This window comes from Dasypus novemcinctus, chromosome 12 (genome assembly GCF_030445035.2).
Source record: "Dasypus novemcinctus isolate mDasNov1 chromosome 12, mDasNov1.1.hap2, whole genome shotgun sequence".
NCBI classification, from domain to species: Eukaryota; Metazoa; Chordata; class Mammalia; order Cingulata; family Dasypodidae; genus Dasypus; species Dasypus novemcinctus.
Window position 1 is genome coordinate 84,670,903 of NC_080684.1, and position 8,014 is coordinate 84,678,916.

An 8,014-nucleotide genomic window follows, 5' to 3' on the forward strand; every position below is an offset into this window, starting at 1 on the left:
CCGTTTGCCTGATAGTTTGCTGCTGGAGACCAGAACCCTGAACAGCTGAGAAAGCCCAGAAAGAAATAAGCTCTGAGGAGAGAGATGAACCTTATGCCAGCCTACAGCTGAGATGGGAAGAAGCTGGGACCACAGAACCTTAGGACGAAGAGAAAGGCCAAATGCTTGCAGACACCGGCAGCCATTTTGCCCCAACATGTGGCAAGAGACTTTGGTGAGGGAAATAACGTACACTTTATGGCCTTATGACTATAAGCTTCTACCCCAACTACTCTTCATAAAAGCCAACAGATTTTTGGTATTTTGCATCAGCACCCCTTTGGCTGACAAATACATCCTGAGTCCTACCAACTCAAGGTATGAACCCTCTTATGCTTTACTTTTCCTGACTTTATCTAGCTTCAATACTATTCTCTCATGACAGTGACTTTTTAGTTCATACCAGTATTGAGGACAATCATGTCGTTAATCAATCCAAATACTGGATATGAGCAGCTATTTTTGAAGTTTTGGGTTTTTTCCTTTGTTGAGAAATAGAAACTGACTTTACTCATTGATTCCATAGCAGTAGAATTTTACTTTCCCTAGACTTTTTTTTTAAAGATTTATTTTATTTATTTATCCTCCCCACCCCACCCCCCACCTTTGTGGCTTGCTTGCTGTCTGCTCTCTGTGTCCATTCATTACACTTTCCTCTGCGTCTGCTTGTCTCCCTTTATTGCATCATCTTGCTGTGCTAGCTCTCCACAGGCGCAGGCCATCAGCTCTCCGCAGGCGTGGGCCAGCTTGCCTTCACAAGGAGGCCCTGGGAAATGAACTCAGGGCCTCCCATATGATAGATGGGAGTCCAAACGATTAAGCCACATCCACTTCCCTCACTAGACTTTTTACAATAAAACTTTTATTCTTTTTATTTTTTTTTTGTGGAAAAATAGCAGATTCAGTAAATTGTCACTTATCACACTTGGTTTTAGCTGACTGTAGTGGATATATACATTTTTAAATTTATTTATTTGTCCCTCCCCCTCCTTGAGGCTTGCTTGCTGTCTGCTGTCTGTGTCCATTCATTGCTGTTCTTCTGTGTCTGCTTGTCTCCCTTTGTTGCATCATCTTGCTACACCAGCTCTCCGCAGGTGTGGGCTGTCAGCTTTCTGTGGGCACAGGCCAGCTTGCCTTCACAAGGAGGCCCTGGGACACGAACCCAGGGCCCATATGGTAAATGGGAGCCCAATCACTGAGCCACAGCCACTTTCCTGGATATATATTTTTAACACCCCAAACCCATTCCACCATGGTAAGAGCATTCCCTCACTACTCCTTAGTCCACATGTTTTGAATGGAATGGCTCCCCTACACCATCTCCACAGTCGGAAATGCGACTCATGCATGGCCAATCAGGGTATCACACATTGTAAGTCAGTCACTGGTTTAAGATTGGGGATGTGACCCACTCAGAGAAAATGAGATATTTTCCTTCGAGTATTTTTATGAAACAGGCTGTGTTGGTCATTTGCCTAAGTGTGTTGTATTATGATTCCAAATTCTTCACTCTCTTCCTGTAATTGAATTTTACACCCATGCCCTTTGCCTTGTGAATTTGCAATGCCTCTGCAAGAGTAGGCTGAACAAATATCCAGTGGGTTAACTTCTTATAGGGTGCATTCAGAAGTTCCCATGTCAGCTGGCTTCTGCCTAGGATCAGTCAATCAATGGAAGGGAGAATGGGAAGAAGGTGAAAGTCAGGGTACTTCTCTTCTCTCCCTGCCTCAGACAGCATCTCTGGTAATAACTGTGTATCCTACATGGTTCCCAGTCCTGCTGGGAAAACTCTACCCTAGTGCTAATTCTCACCAGATAGATGGCCCTGGTTTCTGCACTCCTCTTTTTAACTTCTAAGCCCTAGATATAGTAGTGGCTTCCTACTGTTGCTCATCTCTGGGTTATCTCATCAGCTCCTATTTATCTTCTCATCTCATCTATCTCCTGTGAAGCTAAGTTCCTGTGTTAAATTCCCTCTGTTCAAAACACCTTGCATGGTTTATGTTTTTTGTCTGGAGCCTGACCAAAACAGAGTTACTCATTCTTCAGGGCTAGACTTAAGTCTAAGAGGATGCAGAACTAGGAAGTCATCTTGTGATCAGAGGGAACCAAACTTGACAATGAAGCCAACATGAAAAGTAGAGCCAGTGAAGACTGAATTCTGGTAATATCATTTGAAATCTTAGATTGAGCTTCACTTAAAGTTAGAATTCTAGTTTTGGATTTCAACTGCGTGAACTAATACATTCTCTTTTCACTTGAGCAATCTTGACAATTTTTCTCATTACATATAACTAAAGCATCTGATGATACTTGATAATAAGCCAATTAGAGATAGCATAGACTCTGTGAAAGCTTCCGATGGGCTATATTGCTAATAAAGAATTGTAAAGCAAATCTTATACATATGGGAAGTGTAGCTCAATGTAGCTATTGTTTCTATGTTTCAGATTTCCACACCTCTCTCCAGCTTTAGCTATAACACAATATTTTAGCATTAACTACAACTTTTGTTTAAAAAATGTACCTGTGAATTACTCATTGTTTTAGTTTGCTAAAGCTGCTAGGAGCAAAAGACCAGAAACGGTTGGCTTTTACAACAGGGATTTATTAGGGGAAAATCTTACAGTTCTGACACTGTCAAAGTATCCAAATCAAGGCTTCATCAGAGATGCTGTTTCACTGAATTGCAGTTGAGGGGAATACAGGACTCCTGCCATGTGGCAAGGCAAAATGGCAGGCTGTGTCTGTGCTTCCACCAGGCTCACTTTCTCTCCAAGTTCAGCTGTGGGCTATCAGGCATATAGATCATCTCTCCCTAGGCCTCTTCTCTTCAGCTTCAGGCTGCTCTGCTGATTCCAGCCTCCAGCCTTTCTCTCAGCCTCTCAGGGTTTTTCTGTCTTTCCGTAGCTGTGGATGATCCTGGAGTCTTCTCTCACATGATAGGGTAAAATGGCAGAGCTCTTTCTCTGTGTTCTCTCCCATTTATATATGACTCAAGTAAAAGGATTAGGACCCACCCAAAGCCCCTGTAATCTAATCAAAGGCGATCTAATCAAAAGGTCTCTTAACTGAATCTAACCAAAAGGACCCACTTAAAATGGGCTTATATGTATAGGAATGGGTTAGCTTAAGAACATAATTTCCTGGGGTCCACAAAAGACTCAAACCAGGACACTCATATATAATAATATTTGTTAATGCAAATTTTTAACATTTCTTTAAAATATAGCTTAGTACTGTGTTAAGTGCAGTTGGCTCTAAAGTTATCTGCTGACTAATTTAACTGATTGTGAATTAATGAAGAGCTCTACTGCCCAAAGACTTCACACAATACTTCACCTAAGGTACAAGCAAGAGATTGACACTCAAGAATGTGAAACCATTAAAAATATTTACAAAACAGGGACTACAAAATGCAGAACCAAGCAATAAACTAAACCAAAGTAAAACAGAAAAAAAAAATCCAACAGCTATTGTGTATTTTAAGCAATAGAAGCATTCTTCTAGGGCTATAAAAAAGCCAAATCATATTTCAACATCCAAGGTATGTGATCATTAGAGATACAACTGTATTCTGTAGATCTTTTTGTTCAGATGAATGATTATTCCCAATGCAATAACTTTTAAAATTTAGATTTCCATACAGTGCTTTCTTAAAGTGGAGCCTATCATCGCAATTCTGGAAAAGTCAACCAACAGACTTTGTTATTTGTTTGAAGCAAACTGGTGAGGCTTGCTTTACATGTTACTACCATGCCAATTTCAAGTAAACAGAGAACTTCTAAAATATGTTTTTACCCTAACCACTGAATAGAAAACCTACACATGAAAGTAGCTTGCAGTTTATCAGATGGAACCCCTAATTACTGATTGCAGTGTTAAAATTATGATACCTAAGAAGGTGGTGAGTATGCTTAGGGAGCAGAGTAACAACTGGAAGTTAATGTAAAAGTGAGGTTGAGAAGGCAACCAGGGGGTCTGTCTATCTATCTATCTATCTGTCTATCACAAAAAAGCTACAAGAATCAAAGAATTTAGAAAGGAACTCTTCACCCAATCCCCATATTAACTAGTAAAGAATGTGGACTTAGAAGTGATTTCACAGATTTCCTGACTCTGGATTCACTTTCCACAGCCTTCACATCTCTTTATAAGGTAGAGAAGTTACCAAAAAACCCAAATAGACAATGAGAATACAAAGAAAGTAACCATAAAAATACCCTGCTATGAAGGTTTCAGTAAATGGTTTAGAAATATTAAGTGTGACAGGGATGGGAGTGCTGGGGAGAGAGTTTGTCTACATACCTTATATAGCACAGTTGTTATTTCTTTAATAAATACTATTCAAATGTTTAGGCACAGATTATGCACGTAAGAAAAAAGAAAAGACTTGTTAGCAACTAATGACTTATCAAATCAGATATCTATAACACAAATTTATTTGTAAAGATCTGAACAGAAACATATATTTTGTTGTTAAGGTTCAACAAGTCCAATTTAAAGCTTCTAGTCAACCCCAAATTTAGCTAAATGAAGTGGTATGGCAAACTACCCTTTAGTTTTAAATAGGAAGACTATAAAACATAGGTTGCTCTGAACAATAGATCCTGTGAAGACCTATTGCAATCACAGGCTGCAAAGTGTTCTGGGATTGACTTCAGTAAATAAGAAAAAGTGACAAATTGTCTGGCCTCAGGTTCAGCTATCACTTATACGTCAACTTTTACCTGACCACCTTCATCTACTCAACCCCAAATGTAACTTTCCTAAGGGCTGGATCCCTTGTGCTTACGATAAACCTTGGTGCAGAGTAAATGCTCAAAATTATTTGTGGACTTGACTTCTTAAATCTGTATCTCCTGCACAGACCACTTTAAACAGCTTCAGACCTAACTTTCTATCTTCTGAACATTGCTAACTGCACATTCTACCGACATTTGAGATTCAACATGTCCAGACAAAAATACATTATTTTTCCCCCCATTTTCTTTCCCTGTATTCCTTGTATCAATACCACCATCATCTGATAAAGAAGTCCAGAGAAGTCAGCCTCTTATACTCTTATTTCCAGACAACCCTTTTTCCCAATCCCTTCTGAGCTTGTTTGGGTATTGCCAATTTTTTATTATTGGAATTGCCAGTCTAACTCCTTTCTTCAAAAATTCTTCAGAGTGATTTTTTTCTCCCTAAAACACAAATCCGTTTATACCTTTCCCTCCTTAAAATCGATCCCCATTGCCTGCAGGAAAAAATCTAAACTCCTTAGTGCACATACCAGGCCTTACATCTTTGCCTACCACTCCAGCCTCATTCAACCGCCAAACTTTAGTCATTCAGAAATACTATTTCCAGAAAATTCTCTGTGCTCTCACATCGCTGAAATCTTGCATTTATTGTTCCCTTTGCCTGGAAAGCAGTTCCTTTTCAATCCTGGTGGATTCCTATTCGTCCTTCAAAATTTAACTCCTTCAAACCTTTCACTCTCCAAGACTGTTACATGTTCCCTCTTTCACAGACTTCCATTTACCCTTGGAACTAGTCAGTATTCTTCACTTTATTGAGGTTAATTTGTGTGTGTGGTGGTGGTGGTGGGGCTCTACGGTTTCTGGAAGCGCCAACATCTTCCTCTTGCTTCAGGATTCCTTCCATCCCTCATCCCCCAAGCCCCACGAGAAGAGGGGCCTCTGAACTATTTTTATTTAGGGTCCCCATTCCTGCTGGGTGACAGTTTCTGTCTTTGGAAATCGTGCCACCACCAGTACAACCAAATACTTAGGGTTAGGAGGGACTCCCAACGGATCAGGATAAAATTCAGGGAAATGCCCTTAAACTCCAACCAGCAACATGCCAGGGTCCTAAGAAACAATCCTGGAACACCAGGCTGTGGGCGCGAGACTGATTCACCTCTCCTGCCTATTGGGATAAACAGGAGGGCTGTCGCTGAGGGGCCAGATAGGAGAATCTGCTCGTGACCAAGTCACTTTGCCTTCCAGCTAAGAGTGGCTTGGCCGCCGGCCCAGGCTAGGAGGTAAGTGGCGGGACAGGAAAGAGAAGACGGGGAACCACAAGGGAACCTCCGGCCGCCTGCAACTCGCCTGCAGATCCCGTGCAGACCGGGGGCAGCGCCGCCCGCCCACGCCCTCTCTCCGGCTTCTGATTGGTCCTTTCGAAACAGGCGGCGGCGAACCGCTGCGAACCCTCAGTCAGAGGCGGCGGCGGCGGTTGGTCAGGGGCGAGCGCTCCCCGCACAGACTGAGCCGAGATGCCGTCCCGCAGGGAGCAGTGATCTTCCCGCGCCAGGGCTGTGAGTACTTCCCAGTTTGCCTTCGCTTGCCCTCGAGAACTTTCATTCACCTTCTCGGAGCCTTTGCGCCCCAGCCTGAGGGCTCGAGAGGCCCCCTGCGCGCTCCCGAGTTGAAAAGGTGGGTTGCTGGGGTCCCCGGGCTGCGGCATCCCGGGCGCTCTGCGATTGGCTCGCTGCGGGAGCCGCATGCTCTGATTGGCCCCTGGGCCCGTCGAGGTGACGCTCTGCCCTCCCTTATCCAGTGAGGAGGCTACAGGTGAGCGGCGCGAGCAGGGGCGGCGCGAGCGCCGGACGGCGGGTGTGGGCGTGTCGGGTGGGAAGGAGGTATCGAGTCGCCACAGCCCTGCTTTAGAGCCCAAAGGGGTCACAGCGTAGACTTAGTTTAGGGTCTCCAGGGGCACCCCTCTCCCCAAGCGCTTAGCATATATTGGGTCACCTGATTACTCATCGTCCCCCTCAGATTGAAGAAGTCACTGACTCTGTAGAGAACGACACAGTCATCTAGCTGTCTAGCAGCTTCGTTTCCGAGCAGGGTTTATAGTTTCTTCCCTATTTGTTCTCTCCAGTCCACGCAGGGCTCTGATCTCCCAGATGTACGGAACTGGGGATTCTTAACCCGAGACCCCGCCCGGTACCTTCCCACCCACGCCCCTTAGTTTGCGGGACTGCGTTGCGGGGGTGGGGGTGGGGGCTTGCAGAAGAATGGAAAGGCTTAAAGATCGCCCAGGAAGTGGGAGGAAAATTTGGGAGCGATCGTGCTTTCCTATGCAGTCACTGCATAGGGAAAATGTTCCTTGCTGACCTTTCAAACCAGCGGATTGAATCCTGTACATTTAGAGCGGTATGTGGTCCCGTAGTTTTTAAATGAAGTGCAAGCCCAGTCTAGGCCAGAGATTGCGTTTTGCTTAGCTCATATGGAGCCTGCTAGTCAATACTCTCTCGCAGAAGATAAGCAATTTGGGGGCTGCCATCTGATCATTTCTCTTGGCCCTTAAATAATAAGGACTCGGAATTCTCTTCGCCTTAGATCCCTTTGAAAGGATATTGGAATTGCTTTGAATGAAAAAGCAGAAAGTCTAGTGAGAATCTTCTGGTGTAGATCCTAATACATATATTTGTCTGATTCACAGTGTTTCAAAAACTCATTAAAAACCAACAGACTTTGAATAGTGGGTGTGGGTGTCTGTTACTTTGACATTATTGAATTAAAATAATTATTTTCAATGTAGTAGAGTGGCTAAGCATAAAGGCTCTGAAATCCAACTCTCGGGTGTGTGACTTTAGGCAAGTTATTTACTTTCCTAAGCCTGAATTTCCTAATCTGTTAAGGAAGGTTGATAATAGTTCCTACCTTATTGATGTGATTTTTTGTGAAGATTAAATGAAATAATGCACGTAACTAGTTGAGCACAGTACTGGACACGCAGCCTTATTTATTTCTATGCTGTTTAAGTTGGATTAAAAGTTGCCAGCTATCACCAAAAACTGGAGAGAAGCAAAAAGCAAAGACATTTCCACAGGTAATGTTAGTTATCATTCATGGATTAAGGTGTGTAAAGCACTTAAAACAGTACCTGGAGACACAGTAAATGCACATTATTATTCAACAAACCTTATTACCTCAGGCCAGGTCCTGTGTTCTAGGGGCTTTACTTATATTATTATTAA

At 43.1% G+C, this 8,014-nt stretch overlaps 1 protein-coding gene across 1 annotated transcript in view; it reads left to right on the plus strand.

The window, feature by feature from the left end:
* The first annotated feature begins 6,243 nt into the window (after positions 1–6,243).
* Positions 6,244–8,014, plus strand: part of GAS2L3 (growth arrest specific 2 like 3) — a 56,233-nt gene continuing 54,462 nt past the window's right edge. Inside the window, exon 1 of the mRNA XM_012529286.4 lies at positions 6,244–6,346. The gene's annotated coding sequence lies outside the window, so the exon portion shown is untranslated. The remainder of the gene's footprint in view (positions 6,347–8,014) is intronic.